Raw genomic sequence first — 17,500 nt, 5'->3', positions numbered from 1 at the left:
GTGCGTGTGTGAGTGTGTGGCTGACGCATGTGCATGTGTGTATGCCTATGTGTGTGCGCGCGTACCGTATGTGTGTATGTGTGTGTGTGTGTGTGTGTTTGTGTCTGTATGTGCGTGAGAGTGACGTGTACGTCTATGTTTGTATGCACGCGCGTGCGTTCGTGTGTTGTTTTAATGGTTTGTCTTAACTTATACGTTTCCAATACGCTTCTGAAGAAATGTTAATTGTAAAATTCAAAAATAATTCAAAAAAGTCCCATAGTATTTGTATGGATACTCGGACAGTGATTTCCTGACCATTGTGTCTGGGGCTCGGCAAAGCCGACAGGCGGGGCCCAGTCCTCTCCTTCCGCCCGTTTTAACCTTCTCCAGAGCGAAGTGAGGGTACCCATTCACACCAGAGCGAAGTGAGGGTACCCATTCACACCTGAGTGGAGTCAGGGAAATGGGAGAAAACTGCCTTTCTCCAAGGACACAACAGCACTCACGCCGAAAAGGGACAAAACCCCGAATCACTATCACTGAAGGGAGAACACTGGATCACAAGTCCAGCACCTGACCGAGTCGGCCATGACAACAAAACGGTCATCCAGTGTACTTTCACGTTAAAAACCAACAAAACAAAACAAATAACAAACAAACAGCAATGGGACTGTGCTGCAGAGATTCGGCAATTTCAAATCGATTCTGTTCACTGGGAGAGAATCTCTCTCTCTCTCTCTCTCTCTCTCTCTCTCGTGCATGGTACACACACACACACACAGACAGACACACACACAGACACACACACGCACGCACACGCACACACACACACACACACACACACACACACACACACACACTGTTTGTCTTTCTTTCTTTCTGTTTGTGTTTCCTTTCCTAGTTTGTTGCCAAAACAGTTTACGTATTTGGAACCGTCGTCAGCGCCTGGAACAACACAACCCCCATTGTCATGGCCCTGATCAATTAACCATTGGTATACACACACACACACACACACACACACACACACACACACACACACACACACACACACACACTTCTCTCTCTCTCTCTCTCTCTCTCTCTCTCTCTCTCTCTCTCCCTCTGCTTTTTGTTAGTACATTGTATGGAGCTGCTGCATGCATGGTTAGGGCGGTAGGCAGAAAGAAGAAAACAGTTAATGAATGGTTGGACAATTAATGTAGAAATAAGAAACGACAGGTAAGGAGATTATTGCAAATTTCCCGAAGAGCTAAAACGGCTGAAGCAATAACTGAAGCGAAAAACATCATTGTAGAAGAAAGAAAACAGTATATTAAATAAAGAAAGCATAAGGAAAAAAATGAAATGAAACTGCAAAAGTGAAAAGGAATCAATAAAAGACTCTAAATTGTTTTGGGCAGCTATCAGTTCAGTAAAGAAGCAGACTGCTATTTATAATGAAATAATATCACAACAGTGGTATGACCATTTTTATAATGTGTTCAATTTATTTGAACGTGGGCAAGACACAACAAATATAGAAGGAGAAGATGATGAAATTGAAGAAATCTCAAACGAACCCCTGTTTAATAACCCTACAACAGTAGATGAAATTAGAGCCAGCATAAGAAATCTGAAAAATGAAAAAAGTGCCGGTCCAGATAAAATAATCGGAGAGATGCTAAAGAATATCGATACTGTTGTTCTTGACTTTTTCGTGTCATTGTTTAACAAACTGTATGATAAAGGATTATTTCCCATTGATTGGTGTAAATCAATAATTTTACCAATCCATAAGAAGGGGGACACGAACAATCCAGACAACTATAGAGGTGTATCTCTAACAAACGTAATAAGCAAAGTATACACTTTAATTTTAAATAGAAGGCTTGCTCAATAAGCAGAAAGAGAGGGAAAGTTTGCTGAAGAACAAACAGATTTTAGAGGAGGGTTTATTACTACAGACCATATTTTTGTTTTATATGCTTTAGGGTTTTTTTAAATCTTAAGAAGAATACCAAATTATATGTTGCTTTCGAAGACTTTAAAAATGCGTTTGACATGTGTTGTAGCACGTTTGGGAGAAAACTGGTATTAATGGAAAGATGTATATGGCACTCCGAGGTGTATAATGAGTCAGTTTTGGCATGTGTTCGTGAAAAAAGGAGTTTAACCTGATTTTTAGCGGTCCCCGTGGTGTAAAGCAAGGCTGTGTTTTGAGTCCTCAAATGTTTGCAGTCTTTATAAATGAATTTGCCATCGAAATGACAGGTAAAGTTAGATGTGGTATACAATTAATCTCCTATGCTGTTGAAATATTCATGCTAATGTTTGCTGAAGATGTGATTTTGCTCTCTAGCACTGCGGTTGGCTTGCAGAATCAGCTCAATGTATTGAAAAACAAAGCAGACACATTGAAATTAACTGTTAATCTAGACAAAGCAAATATTATTATGTTTTTCGTAAAGGAGGTCATTTATCTCAATGGGAAAAGTGGTTGTATGGCAATGTGGAAGTCAGAGTTACTAATGCCTATAAGTATTTAGGAACGGTGTTTACGACAAGGTTGAGTTTTAAAAACTGGGTGGTCAGAAATGTGTAGGAAAGGGAAAAAAAAAGGAGAAACAGAAATCTTAAAACTATGAAGAAACTGGAAACAATTGATTCCTCTTTATTTTGGAAGTTGTTCGCTACACAAATAGAGCCAATGCTAACTTATGCAGCAGAAGTATGGGGTCTTGAAGAAAATACTGAAACGGAAAAGGCACATACATTAGCCATAAAGATATTTATGAATGTTCCATTGCACTCTTCTAACACGATATCATATGGTGATTCTGGACGGTATCCTTTATATATTCAAGCCTTTGTGAAGTGCATCAAGTACTGGATAAAACTAATTCAGCTCCATATAAACAGACTACGCAGACAGGCAAACGACATGTTACTCCAGCAAGTTGTGTTAGGTAACCGTAACTGGCGGGCAATGATAAGCAAGTTCTTACAGTAAACGGGTTTGGTATTGTGTGGCATAGTCAGAGAGTTGGGGATGAAAGGGGCTTTATTTCGGAATTTAAAGATCGTTTAGTATCTTGTTATAAATAAAACTGGCACTCCAAGATGGAAGATAGTATAAAGTATTCTTGGTTCCATTCCTTGAAAAGTATTTTACAACCATGATGATAGTTCAGTACTAATAAACGGCACAGGGATACGTTAGCAAGATTTAGAAACAGAACCTTAAGTTTAAAAGCAAATAGTAGTTGGTTTGATTCGGAAGGTTTTGCGGATAATTTGTGCATGGTGTGTATGGATGGTGTGACAGAAGATGAAGGTCATTTCCTATTTCGCTGCACAGCTTATCAAGACCTCAGGGCAAAGAATCAACTTTTACATGTGGCCGCCAAGAGAAGGCAAACCGTGCAGAGCTTGTTATCCTCTGATGATGGTGAAGCTCTAATTTCGCTCGCCAGGCATGTTGTAGAGGCTGTTACCATCCGGAAAATAAAAATGGTTAATTAGAATAGTCATTATATCTTTTAATAATATATTGCATCTGTATGCACTTGATGGTCAAGCTGAATATGAACAGTTTATAATATTTGTTGTTGTGGTTGCCAATTAGGCTAAATAGTAGAGATTGATGACAGAGATGGTAGAGTGTGGTTGAAGATGATGTATATGTGCTTGTATTGGGCACATGCATCTACAAACGATTAAAGCTTATTGACAATAATTGTTTTATTGACTGTTTAGTTTGTTTTCTTTCGTTCCATACACGACGCTGCAACTGAGAATTGTATCCCCTTGACATAAGGGCTGTAGATAGGCCACTGTCAATAAATAATGTCTGGAGCGTCTCTCTCTCTCAACACACACACACACACACACACACACACACACACACACAATGTTACAGACACTCACATTTATCACACGCGCGCGCACACACACACACACACACACACACACACACACACACACACACACACACACAAACGCGCGCGCGCACGCACACACAAACACACACAGAGTAAACCAAAAATGACGAAGGTTGAGGTGTGGACTAAAAATAGCACAAAATGTGGCTTAGGTCCATGGGGCCTAGGCCTGCACTGTTCAGGCTTACGCCGTAACTCCCCACTACCACCGTCACCACCACCTCCATCTTTTCCCCTTCACACACACACACACCACACACACACACACACACCAGTTACTGATAGCGCAGATGATTTCATCATACTCCGTTGCAAGTGCTTTGTGTGTTTTTTGTTGTTGTTTTGTACGCAGGTTTCAAGCTGTTGTACCATCTGCCAATATATTCTTACATTATTGAAGAGAGAGAGAGAGAGAGAGAAAACTTCTCTGTTCGTGATCACAATTTGAACAGCGATGATCTGCACATAAGTGTCTTTCTTTTTTTTTTCCTTTTTATTTGTTTATTTATTTATTTTTAGAAGCACAAAAGATGCAAGCTATGTGAATATGACACAGCTGACTGACGATTATTGGGAATGAGAATATCTCTTGGCAGTGGCTGACAGTGAGTCACCGCACACACACGCGCACGCAGAGAGAGAGAGAGAGAGAGAGAGAGAGAGAGAGACATACATACATACATACCCCCCCCCTCCCCCCATATATATATATATATATATATAACATGAATGTGATATGTGATCGATCACGTGTTGGAACCTGCGATGAATCGGTTAACACATGACACGGAAGATAAGATAAGATAAGATAAGAATAACTTTATTATCTCCAACTGGAGAAATTTGGTCAGGTGCATTATCACAACATAGACAAGTAAACAACATGGGGACCATAACTGTAAAAGCCAACAACAGCCCCTACAAATATTACGAAGATACAAATGTAAAAAATATCACATACATCATTTCATACATACATCAACACACTGCAGGTAATAACTAGTATTCTTAATGTAAAAACAGAAAGAATTAAGAAACATTATTTGAATATAATTATAAACATAGCCTAACATGGCTTTGAATGGTAGGTCTACTCACGTAAAGGAGGTGTGCATCCAGGACAAAAGTGGACTGGACGTGAACTGAAGAAGACTGGAAGGGTCTGCACGCTGTGGAGGCAGATCCGATGGTGCTCTCCGCGATGAGTTGTTTCACACACCACCTGCTAACAGTCACTCCTAAGATCTTTTTCTTTTTTCTTTTTTTCTTTTTTTTTCTCGACACGTGAGTTTCCAGGTAGATTAGATGATCTAGTGAGAAAGGCGAACAAAGACGACGTCCACGAAAACGTTTTGTTCCAAATGGTGGTGGTCGGGTAGCACTGAGACACCTCCCTGTTTAACGGCCAGTCCTCTCTTCTCCTCTACACAGACCCCTCGAATGTCCAGTGGGTGTCTGAATGACCCAAACTTTAGCTTCCGTCGTCAGAATTGTGGTATTCTTTGTCAATATTCACCTCTTCAGTATAAGAGCCTTCCGCTTGCAATATTTTGATGGTGGTAATTGGGGTGAAACGCTGTTAACGTCGTCTCTTTCGCCGTTCGTATGGAGAGAGTTAACGTGGCTTTCGTTGTTGTTGTTCCAGGCGGTAGTCAGTTGCTGTTGTCCGCAATGGTAGTCCACCGGTTAAGTGAAAACTTGGTAACTTGTTATTTGATGCGGTAATCCATAACCTTTGCTTTCCAAAAGCCAAAGCCGTCCCCATGGTCACCAGCCAGCCACAGGGCAGGGCAGACGACAAAGCGCACATTTCGCCACGCCTTACGCCACAGCTGCTGCGAGCTCCTGGGCTTCCAACCTGGTACGAATGGCTTTGATATATCCCTTGCCGTGCACGAGGGGGATGGGCGAGGTTCTCATGTCGTCTCTTGGCGGCGACTGAAGGTTATCGGCCCTGCCTCCAGAACGGACCGTAGCGTCGACTTCAGACACTGTGGGGAGGAGCCGTCCGCAACTGCGGGCCGCTTGGTACACTGGTGTCTCCTGTCAACAGAAATGATATCATGTCAGGTTAAAATGGTCAGTCAAAGATACCATAGCCTCTTGTGGCCAGCTGGGTCAGTGAATCCATACCCACTGTGGCAATAGCCTCTTGTGGCTAACTGGGTCAGTGAATCCATACCCACGTGGCAATAGCATTTTGTGGCCAACTGGGTCAGTGAATCCATACCCACTGTGGCAATAGCATCTTGTGGCCAACTGAGTCAGTGAATCCATACCCACTGTGGAAATAGCATCTTGTGGCCAACTGGGTCAGTGAATCCATACCCACTGTGTCAAAGGCTCGGAACAGAAAGGTGGCGGGGCCCAGTCCTCTCCTTCCGCCCCTCTTTGAGCTTCCCCAACTGAAGTCGGGTACCCGTTCAAACCTTAGTGGAACGAGGAAACTCGGAGCAATGTGCCTTTCCCAAAGCCACAACATCACACGTGCGGGGCCGGCCTGGAAACCCTGAACACGGTGATCACTGCTGAGCACCGAAACCACTCTCCTCCACATTCTGAACAATCTACTGATAGCGTCCGACTCAGGACAAATTTCCCTTCTCACTCTTCTCGACTTGTCAGCCACCTTTGACACGATAGACCATTCAATCCTTCTTTCTCGTCTTCATTTTACATTTGTTATCAACGGCACTGTTCTAAACTGGTTCAAATCTTATCTCACTGATCGATTCCAGTCTGTCATTGTTGATCATTTCCAATCCGAACCCGTTAAAATCAAACATGGAGTCCCACAGGGATCTGTTTTAGGCCCAGTGCTCTTCACACTGTACACTGCTCCTCCCACTGAAATTATCAACCGTCATTCTTATGCTGATGACACTCAACTCCAGAAGAGTATTACCCCTGAAAAATTGTTGTCACTCTTGCAAGAAACATCAAACTGCTTCCTGGACATTCAAAACTGGATGACTCGAAATAAGTTACAATTGAACGTGGACAAAACTGAAGCAATGATCATAGGAACTAAACAAAAACTGTCTTCCATCACAATTGACACAATCAAATTTGGCAGTACATCCATCCCTCTTTCCACGTCAGTCAGGAACCTCGGTGTTGTCCTTGACAATACACTGTCCATGCAAAAATTTATCAGTCAGACATGTCAGTCCTGCCACTGTCAACTGCGGCGCATCAGTGCCGTCCGGATATATCTGTCCACTGACGCAACACCTAGACTTGTCGTTTCTTTCATTCTCTCTCGCCTTGACTACTGTAACTCTCTATTGTCTGGTTTGCCTGCTTCATCCATTCAGTCCCTTCAGCGCATACAAAACTCTGCTGCCCGACTCGTCCTCAGAAAGAAAAGATATGAGCACATCACTCCTCTTTCGCAACATCTCCACTGGCTCCCTGTCTCACACCGAATAAAGTACAAGATCAGCACTCTATGTTATAAATGTATTCACAAAACTGCCCCTTCCTATCTCTGTGGCTGCCTTCACCTCTACACTCCATCTCGCTCACTACATCGGCTTCGGATCCACTCTGTTTACGCATACCCAGATTCAAACACTCGACCGCTTCGTCAAGTCTCCACTCTCAGCTGTTTCAAGTCTGGCCTTAAAACCCACCTCTTCCCAAAATAGCCTCCCTTGTCTGCCCTTCCTTGTCTTTAGTTTCTACAGTTTTAGAGTTATGCATGCGTGTGAATGACTGGTGCGAAAGCGTTTTGATTTGTCTCTGCACAAGATTCAGTGCTATATAAATACCATTATCATTATTTATTATTATTAACACTGGTGATCAGTGCTGAACACTGATGAACACTGCTGATCACTGCTGATCAGTGGTGAACACTGGTGAACACTGTTGATCACTGCTGATCAGTGGTGAACACTGCTGAACACTGCTGATCACTGTGATCACTGGTGATCACTGCTGAACACTGCTGATCACTGGTGAACACTGCTGATCACTGGTGAACACTGTGAACACTGCTGATCACTGGTGAACACTGCTGATCACTGGTGAACACTGTGAACACTGTCAACGCTGCTGATCACTGCTGAACACTGGTGATCACTGCTGATCACTGGTGAACACTGCTGATCACTGGTGAACACTGCTGAACACTGCTGACTGCTGAACACTGCTGATCACTGCTGACTGCTGAACACTGCTGAACACTGCTGACTGCTGAACACTGTTGATCACTGCTGAACACTGCTGATCACTGCTGACTGCTGATCACTGCTGAACACTGTTGATCACTGCTGAACACTGCTGATCACTGCTGAACACTGCTGACTGCTGAACACTGCTGACTGCTGATCACTGCTGAACACTGTTGATCACTGCTGACTGCTGAACATTGCTGATCACTGCTGAACATTGCTGATCACTGCCTGACTGCTGATCACTGCTGAACACTGCTGAACATTGCTGATCACTGCTGACTGCTGATCACTGCTGACTGCTGAACACTGCTGATCACTGGTGAACTCTGCTGATCACTGCTAACTGCTGAACTCTGCTGATCACTGCTGACTGCTGAACACTGGTGAACACTGCTGATCACTGGATAAGTCCAACGCCTGACGCAGTCTGTCACGTCCTCCGTTAACCTGTGAAGTGGCGAACGGTCAGACGTGCCCCCCCCCCCCCCCCCCCCCCCCCCCCCCCCCCCCAGCTTTGAAAGATTGCATCATCTGTCCCCAAGTACTCAGGCAATTCCAAAGGGGCCTTGAATGACTGGGTGCTGGCTTGCGCTGGGTTATCAAAACTGGGTCTTCATGTGCCCACGTCCGGGCAAGCTGGACAGAACGTGTGTGTGTGTGTGTGTGTGTGTGTCCTCCAGCAGACTGCAAACAGCTGGGACATGTTCGTCGTCGCAATGTGCACAGAAAGAGAGAGAGAGAGAGATACGTGAGGACATCTGTATGATTCACCTGAGAAGTTGTCTTTCATTCGACTGATTCGAGAGGGTCGCAACTTCTGTTGTTTTTCTTGTTTTTCAAACATGTCGGTCATAACAGGTACCCTTAATTCATGTCTTCAAACATGTCGATCATAACAGGTACCCTTGATTCATGTCCTCAAACATGTCGATCATAACAGGTACCCTTGATTCATGTCTTCAAACATGTCGATCGTAAAAGGTACCCTTGATTCATGTCCTCAAACATGTCGATCATAACAGGTACCGTTAATTCATGTCCTCAAACATGTCGATCATAACAGGTACCCTTGATTCATGTCCTCAAACATGTCGATCATAACAGGTACCCTTGATTCATGTCCTCAAACATGTCGATCATAACAGGTACCCTTGATTCATGTCCTCAAACATGTCGATCATAACAGGTACCCTTGATTCATGTCTTCAAACATGTCGGTCATAACAGGTACCCTTGATTCATGTCTTCAAACATGTCGGTCATAACAGGTACCCTTGATTCATGTCTTCAAACATGTCGGTCATAACAGGTACCCTTAATTCATGTCCTCAAACATGTCGGTCATAACAGGTACCCTTGATTCATGTCTTCAAACATGTCGGTCATAACAGGTACCCTTGATTCATGTCCTCAAACATGTCGGTCATAACAGGTACCCTTAATTCATGTCCTCAAACATGTCGGTCATAACAGATACCCTTGCGGAGAGAAAACACAGCACCACATGCTTTTTCATTTCCCCCTGATGATTCAGTATTTGTATTGTATTATACTGCATTGTATTACATTGTATTATATTGTCTTGTATTGTCTTGTATTGTACTTTGTCTTGTCACAACAGATTTTTTTTTTTTCGAGTTTAACATTTAATACATACAAACGGACATACAAAACCAACATCTGGAATCAACAATATTTGCCACTGTGCACCACCTAAACTGCAAATCAGGAAAACAACACAACACTGTCTTCATACAGAGAAAAAACAAACAAAAAAGTCACATGCACCGTTAAAAACAAGTAAGTAAATGAAAGGGGAAAAAAATTAAATAAAAGAACAAACGTTACATTCGTGGTTGTCTCTACTCCTCCTCGTTGCCTTCAATCATTTTTATGTATGGGTACCATTTTCTAGAAAATGCTATGGACATCATTTCCATCGAGTGTATATATTTTTCGGTTTTATATATGTTTCTTAGGTCTGTTAGGAAGTACTTTATACATGGTTGATTTTATTTATTCTGCGTTTATAAATGAAATGTTTCGCCACTAAAATGATATAGTCAAATATTTCACCTGTTTTTGTAACATCATCATTTCCAAATAATACTAACTCTATATTAAACTTTACATTTGCACAATTTTCACACTTTTCCTTCAAGACATTCTCTAAGTCCCCCCAAAAGAGCTGAGTAAATGTACAGTGCCATAAGTAGTGTTGAATTGTGTCTATTTCATTTTTACAGAAGTTGCACATGTCGCTATTTGTTATTCCCATTTTTTTTATAGTATTTTGTTTGTAACCAATATACCATGACATATTCTAATCTGGAACCATTTCAATCTTACTTCTTTTATGTTTTTCACTTGTTTCATAGTGGTATCCCAATTTATTGCAATGTCTAGTTTTTGCTCCCACTTGATAAAAGAATTTATATTGTATAGAAAAATTGGTTCAAGTCCCAATTTCCAACATTATGTACTGTATATATTCTTTTAATCTTGTCTGTTTTGCCATCCCATATAAATTCATAGCACAGTTTCTGTAGTTGATTTATCTCTTTGTCCGGGGGATTGGGAAGAAGAATCCAAAAGTAAATGAGTTTTGAAAGTATAAGTGATTTTAAAATAGCAATTCTACCAAGGGGTGTACATATACGTTTTGACCAAATCTTGAAAAGCCTCTTAGCTTCTATCAATTTGTCTTTTGTATTCACTTCAGTTATTTTTGATAGATCTTCTGTGAACCAAATGCCTAAAAGTTTATATTTGGGGGGGTTCCATTTCATTTTCTTTTCTAGTAGATACCGGCGTTTTGAGTTCTTCATTCTTCATAACCAGACATTTAATGTTTTATCATAGTTAATTTTTAGCCCTGAAAATTCTTCAAATCCCTGTAGTCTTTCAAACAACTTTTCATACGATTCTTTATCTCCTTCTAATGTGAATGTTATATCATCAGCAAACTGACTAATTTTTAAAATGGTATCTAATAAATTTATGCCTTTAATTTCTTCATCTTCCCTAATCTTGCACGCCAGGATTTCTGAGCATAATACAAACAGATAGGGTGAGATTGGATCTCCCTGGCGGCATCCTCTTTGTATTTTCAAGCCTTTGGATACTTTACCGTTCACAATGACATATGATTTTATATCCTTGTTAAAGATGTGAATCCATTTACATCAACAGATTTCTCTGTGTGAAATTCGGGCTGTTTTCCCCGGGGAAGGGACGTCACAACAGATCTCTGTGTGAAATTCGGGCTGCTTTCCCCAGGGAAGGCACGTCGTGACAGTGCATCACCTTTCTTTTTTAAACCTTTCTTTTTCTGCCCGCAAGTGTAATTGTTTCATATCAAATCGGATTGTTCTGCAGAATTTTACTGAGGGATAACTTTTATGTTGCCATGGGCTCTTTTACAGCACGCGTGCTAAGTGAATGCTACACGGCTGACACGGGACCTCGGTTTATCGCCTCATTCGAATGACTACCACAAGGCCAGCAATCCACTCGCTGATAGGAAACGTGTTATGTGACACTCTGATAGGAAACGCGTTATATGACACTCTGATAGGAAACGTGTTATGTGACACTCTGATAGGAAACGTGTCATGTGACACACTGATAGGAAACGTGTTATGGGACACACTGATAGGAAACGTGTTATCTGAAACTGATAGGAAACGTGCTCTATGACACTCTGATAGGAAACATGTTATGTGATACTCTGATGGAAAACGTGTCATGTGACACTCTGATAAGAAACGTGTTATGTGACACTGATGGAAAACGTGCTCTATGACACTCTGATAGGAAACGTGTTATCTGACACTCTGATGGGAAACGTGTTATGTGACACTCTGATAGGAAACGTGTTCTCTGACACACTGATAGGAAACGTGTTCTCTGACACTCTGATAGGAAACGTGTTCTCTGACACTCTGATGGGAAACGTGTTATGTGACACTCTGACGGGAAACGTGTTATGTGACACTCTGATAGGAAACGTGTCATCTGACACACTGATAGGAAACGTGTTATGTGACACTCTGATAGGAAACGTGTCATCTGACACACTGATAGGAAACGTGTTATCTGACACTCTGATAGGAAACGTGTTATGTGACACTCTGATGGGAAACGTGTTATGTGACACTCTGATAGGAAACGTGTCATCTGACACACTGATAGGAAACGTGTTATGCGGTGACACTCTGATAGGAAACGTGTCATCTGACACACTGATAGGAAACGTGTCATCTGACACACTGATAGGAAACGTGTCATCTGACACTCTTCTGATAGGAAACGTTTTCTCTGACACTGACATAACGTGTCCTGACTGAAAATGTGTTCATCAAATATCCATTGGAACTCTCTTTGTAGCCGCTGTTCAGTGCAGTTTGCTTTTGACAGACATACGGACAGAGAGACAGACACCATAGACATATATATAGTAAAAATTGTATATATATATATATATATATATATATATATATATATATATATATATATATATATATCAGTGACAGACAGACATACTCTCTCTCTCCGTCACACACTTTCTCTTTCTCTCTGTCTCTCTCTCTTCATATTTTGTATAAAGTAGACTGTAGTTCTTTTAGTGTATTTGTTAGATTATTTGATTCGCAAGTTCAGCCAATATTACAGTATGGAGCAGAAATCTGGGGACTGGAAAATAGGATAGTAACAGAAAAAGTGCACTTGTTTGCATTGAAACGTTTTCTTAATGTAGACAATCGAACTCCAAATGATCTTGTTTATGGTGAACTGGGGAGATACCCTTTTAATCTAAATTCTTATATCAGATGTATTAAATATTGGCTAAGTTGACTAGAATGAATGAAAGCAGATATCCATTTAAAGCATACAAAATGTTATATAGTTTAGATAATAATGGTAAGAAGACTTGGGCAACGAGTGTTCGTCAGTGTTTAAATACATATGGTTTTGCATTTGTATGGGATAATCAAGGGGTGGAAGATATTGCAGGTTTCTTAAAGTGTTTCAGACAACGTATTCATTCAACGTATTGCAGGTGGCAAGATTGGCATGATCATATACAAACTAGTGATAGATTCGCACAGTTTAGACTTATTAAAACATCGCATGTGATTGAGCCATACATTGAGTTAGGACTGAACAGATACATAAAATGTACACTGACAAAATTTAGATGCATGTTCTTCGATTTTGTATCTGTATCTGAGCTGTGTTTTAAATGCATTGAGTTGTGGTGGTTGTTTATTGAATTTGCATTTGTACAGAAAGTTTTTGGCAAGTAAAATAATAAAATCTAAAATGTCATCTGTAGCAAATGTGTGTGAGTTTCCAAATAAAACTAATTCTTCACATAATTGGGCATTGTATACATTATTGCATTTGTTATTAATATCAGTTTGGAAAGCAGTCCAAAATCTCTGCACAATCTCACATCTCCAAAAAAGGTGTTCAATGGTTTCTGGATGTGATCCACAGAAGCTACATTTATCATTATGAGAGATATTCATCTGTTTCAGTGATTTGTTTGTTGCAATAATCCTATGAACTAATCTTATTTGAAACCATTTTAAGTTAACATCACTTATTTTGTGTATTTTGTGAAATGTCTGTTTCCAATTAATGTTCAGTTGCAACAAATCGTTCCATTTCTTACAGCATTTAGGGGTCGTATTGTTTTTAACTAGAGTATCATAATAAACTTTTGTTCCTTTTTTCACTGAATATATCATTTGTAATGATTTTCTCATCTGCAAAGCAGTGTTATTATCAATTTTAATGTTTAGGTTTTTTATATAATTTCTAACTGACCTTATGCAACCATTTAAAGTAAGGAAATTTGTTATATTTCCATGCTTTTGACTAAAATCTTCATAGGAAAGGAAACTACTGTCCCCGTGCACTAGATGAGAAATATTCCAGACCCCCTTTTCCATCCAATTTCTGTATGATAAAATCTTACTTCCAATTTTAATATTTTGGTTCAGAAAGATTGGTTCTGCTAAAACTTCTTTACTACTTAATAGTGGGACCTTCTGACAAAATTCTTTATAGGCTTGGAAAACATGGATCCAGAACTTATTCTTATCATTAGGTGTTGGTAGACAGGGTCCATATCTATCAATATCTTTGATAACTGGATTGCTTTCTTTTATTATTATTGTCCATTTATGGTTTGAAAACTTTAATTTACGTATCCAGCTCAGTTTAAGACCTTTAATAAATTGTTTGATGTCAAACATTCCTAATCCTCCTAATATTGTACTTTTAATTACTGTTTTTCTACTTATTCGATCCTGTTTTTTGTTCCAAATAAACTTGAAACATGCCTTCTGCAGCTCATCAATATATTCATCAGGTGGATTTGGTAGAAACATCCATAACTGGGTTATTTTTGATAAAATCAGTGACTTGAGAACAGCTATCCTTCCTAAAGGGGTAATCGGTCTTTTTATCCATATTCTAAATAACATTCTAATTTCAGACATTTTGTCTTTATAGTTTAATTCCTCACATTCTTCTAAATCAACAGTAAACCACACTCCTAAGATTTTAAATTTTGGTGGGTTCCATACCATTTTTAAATGAGGTAGATATCTAATTTGACATTGTTTTTTGCTACCCAGCCATATTGCTTGAGTTTTACCTGCATTCATATATAATCCTGAAAAACTACTAAACGAGTCAGTTGTCCTTATGATCTCCTCAAACGATATTCTATCTCCTTTGGTCATCAGTTGGGTGTCATCTGCAAACTGTGCAATTTTATGATCTGTATTATTAATATTAATACCTTTAATCAGTTTATTTTCTCTTATCATTATGCCAAGGATTTCAACACATAGAAGAAATAAGTAGGGTGAAATGGGATCACCTTGACGACATCCTCTCTCTACTGGAAACCAAGAAGACGCCGTTCCGTTTACTACTACTGCTGATTTAATATTTTGATAAAAGGTACTTATCCATCTACAGAAGACTGGACCAAATCCAAATGCTTTTAACACTTTCATCATGAAAGTGAAGTCAACAGTATCAAACGCTTTTTCAAAATCTATACAAATCAATAAACCAGGCAACTGCTTTGAATTTAAATAATGAATCATATCATATATTAATCTAATATTGTCACCAATAAATCTGTTAGACATAAATCCTGTTTGGTCATCACTAATTAAAGAGGACAGCACAGACTTAACTCTATTTGCTAAGCAAGAAGATCCAATTTTATAAACAACATTTAATAAAGATATCGGTCTCCAGTTCTTAATAAATTCTCTTGGTTTGTCACCCTTTGGTATACAAATTATTATGCCTTCTTTCTGTGTTTGTGACAGTTCACCTTTCTTCAAACCTTCATTTAGTGACCTGACAATTAAGTATCCAAGATCCTTCCAAAAGAATTTAAAAAATTCGGCAGAAAAGCCGTCAGTACCTGGACTCTTATTGTTCTGCATGCGTTTAAGTGCCTGGGTAGCTTCTTCATAAGTAATTTCACCCTCAAGGTTTTCTATTTCTATATTACTAAGTTTAGGCATTTCCTTAACAATATCTGCTATTTCACATGTTTGAATAAGTCTCTTTTTATATAAATGTTTATAGAAATCGTGAACCTCCTTTAATATTACATTATGTTCATGGATTTCTTCTCCTTTGTCTGTAACTAGTTTCTTCATACTCTTATTTACAAAGTGCCTTTTTTCAAGATTACAAAAGTATTTTGATACTTTTTCTCCTTCTGCTATCCATCTGGCCCCTGAACGCATGAGTACTCCTTCCATCTTCTTTTTTCTAATATCTACAAGCTTTAACTTATTCTCTTCTATTCTATCATTTTCTTGACATGTTCTGACATTCCTGCTTTCTAAGTTCTGTATTTCTATTTCTAACTGTTGTTCTTCCTCCTCTGTTTTACGTTTTTTCATTGTGGCATATGAGATTGTTTTTGATCTAATCTTCATTAATAGAACATCTAACAATAATTGGTCTGATATTACACACTGTATTTCGGACATTAGAATGTTTCTTAATTCTTCATAATTGTATAATGGAACTGCATATTCTCTAATAACTTGTTTGATTTCTTCTTTAATTTCATTTACATAATCTATATCTTTCAGTAAAGAATTGTTGAATTTCCAAAAAGATTTTCGTTTAATTTTTTCACCAAATGAAAGTTTAAGAACTATCATTGAATGGTCTGTCCTATAGCCATATTGGATGTCTGCTTCATGCACATACTGTATCAAACATTCAGATATAAGGAAGAAGTCCAAACGGCTCTGTTGAAAAGGGGATGGTCTACGCCATGTAAAACGTGTACTATCAGGGTTTAAATCTCGCCAAACATCATACATATCTAAGTTTGTCATAATATCTTCTACTTTGTCTCTAGCTTTAGGGTTATTTATGTGTTTATAATTAGAATAATCTTTATGTGGGTCAAGAACTAGATTCCAGTCACCTCCAATAATCAGGTTTGGGTATCCAAACTGTGTAATATTTTTTTCCAGTTCATCATAAAATTCTGGGGAATCTTTGTTTGGGCCATAAATGTTTACAATTAAGAAATCCTTTTCTACTGTTGTAAAGGAAATAATTATGCAGTTTCCATTAGGATCCTTGTACACCTTTTTAATTTTAAATTCAAAATTGTTATTGAACATAACAGCAACACCTCTGGATTGTGAATTATGAGATGCAAAGTGACAAGTGTAACCCCATTCAGATCTAACATACGATTCAATATTTGGGTCGAAATGTGTATCTTGAAGGAGATAAATGGAGTGTTTCTTTTGTCTAAGAAAGTGAAAAACATCTCTCCTCTTTTTAACGTTACCCAGTCCTTGACAGTTCATGGAAACAATGCTTATATTTTCCATTTTATTTTATTATTATTGTGGCTATTATATCAAGTAATTAATGGCTTATACTATATTTTCTAGTGGAGTCTAAAGGGCATCCACTCATTCTATTTGCATGGTACATAGTACAACTGAGCAAAGGCTTTCAAATAAAGAAAAATACACTCCTTTATAAGTACCCATCACTGAGTGACAATCATTTATATCATCCATGACGGGACAAATTAAAATAAAAACAAAGTACATCAAGAGAAAAGCACACATTTAGACAAACAGGTAAGTCTTGGTCAAGTGAGTGGGCTCCTGCGGCGAGGCGACGTGCATCACTGGAGAAAAAAACAAAACACACAACAACAACAAAAAACCCAAAAAACAACCTGTGTTTGTGTCCTGTTTGCGTTAACAATAACGTGTGCGCAGTTGGGAGCATGTTACACGCACATGCTCATGATGCATGCATGTGGGGGGGAGCCTATTTTTGTGTCATGTTTGTATTAACATAGCGTGTGCATAAGTGGGAGTATGT

The 17,500-nt window shown here is 39.2% G+C and overlaps 1 protein-coding gene and 2 long non-coding RNA genes across 6 annotated transcripts in view; 1 reads left to right on the top strand and 2 right to left on the bottom strand.

The window, feature by feature from the left end:
* Positions 1 to 5,300, bottom strand: part of LOC143283001 (uncharacterized) — an 18,899-nt gene extending 13,599 nt beyond the window's left edge. The window contains exon 1 of the long non-coding RNA XR_013055332.1: positions 5,004 to 5,300. This is a non-coding gene — a long non-coding RNA (uncharacterized LOC143283001). The remainder of the gene's footprint in view (positions 1 to 5,003) is intronic.
* LOC143282997 (death-associated inhibitor of apoptosis 2-like) overlaps positions 1 to 17,500 on the top strand; it is a 111,241-nt gene that overhangs the window by 21,004 nt on the left and 72,737 nt on the right. The window lies entirely within an intron of this gene.
* LOC143283000 (uncharacterized) overlaps positions 5,523 to 17,500 on the bottom strand; it is a 35,311-nt gene continuing 23,333 nt past the window's right edge. For all 3 annotated transcript variants that reach the window (XR_013055330.1, XR_013055331.1, XR_013055329.1), the window contains one exon: positions 5,523 to 5,948. This is a non-coding gene — a long non-coding RNA (uncharacterized LOC143283000). The remainder of the gene's footprint in view (positions 5,949 to 17,500) is intronic.

This window comes from Babylonia areolata, chromosome 6 (assembly GCF_041734735.1).
Source record: "Babylonia areolata isolate BAREFJ2019XMU chromosome 6, ASM4173473v1, whole genome shotgun sequence".
Lineage (NCBI taxonomy): Eukaryota > Metazoa > Mollusca > Gastropoda > Neogastropoda > Buccinidae > Babylonia > Babylonia areolata.
Note: the sequence above shows the minus strand (reverse complement) of the source record. Positions and strands in the feature narration are given on the sequence as shown.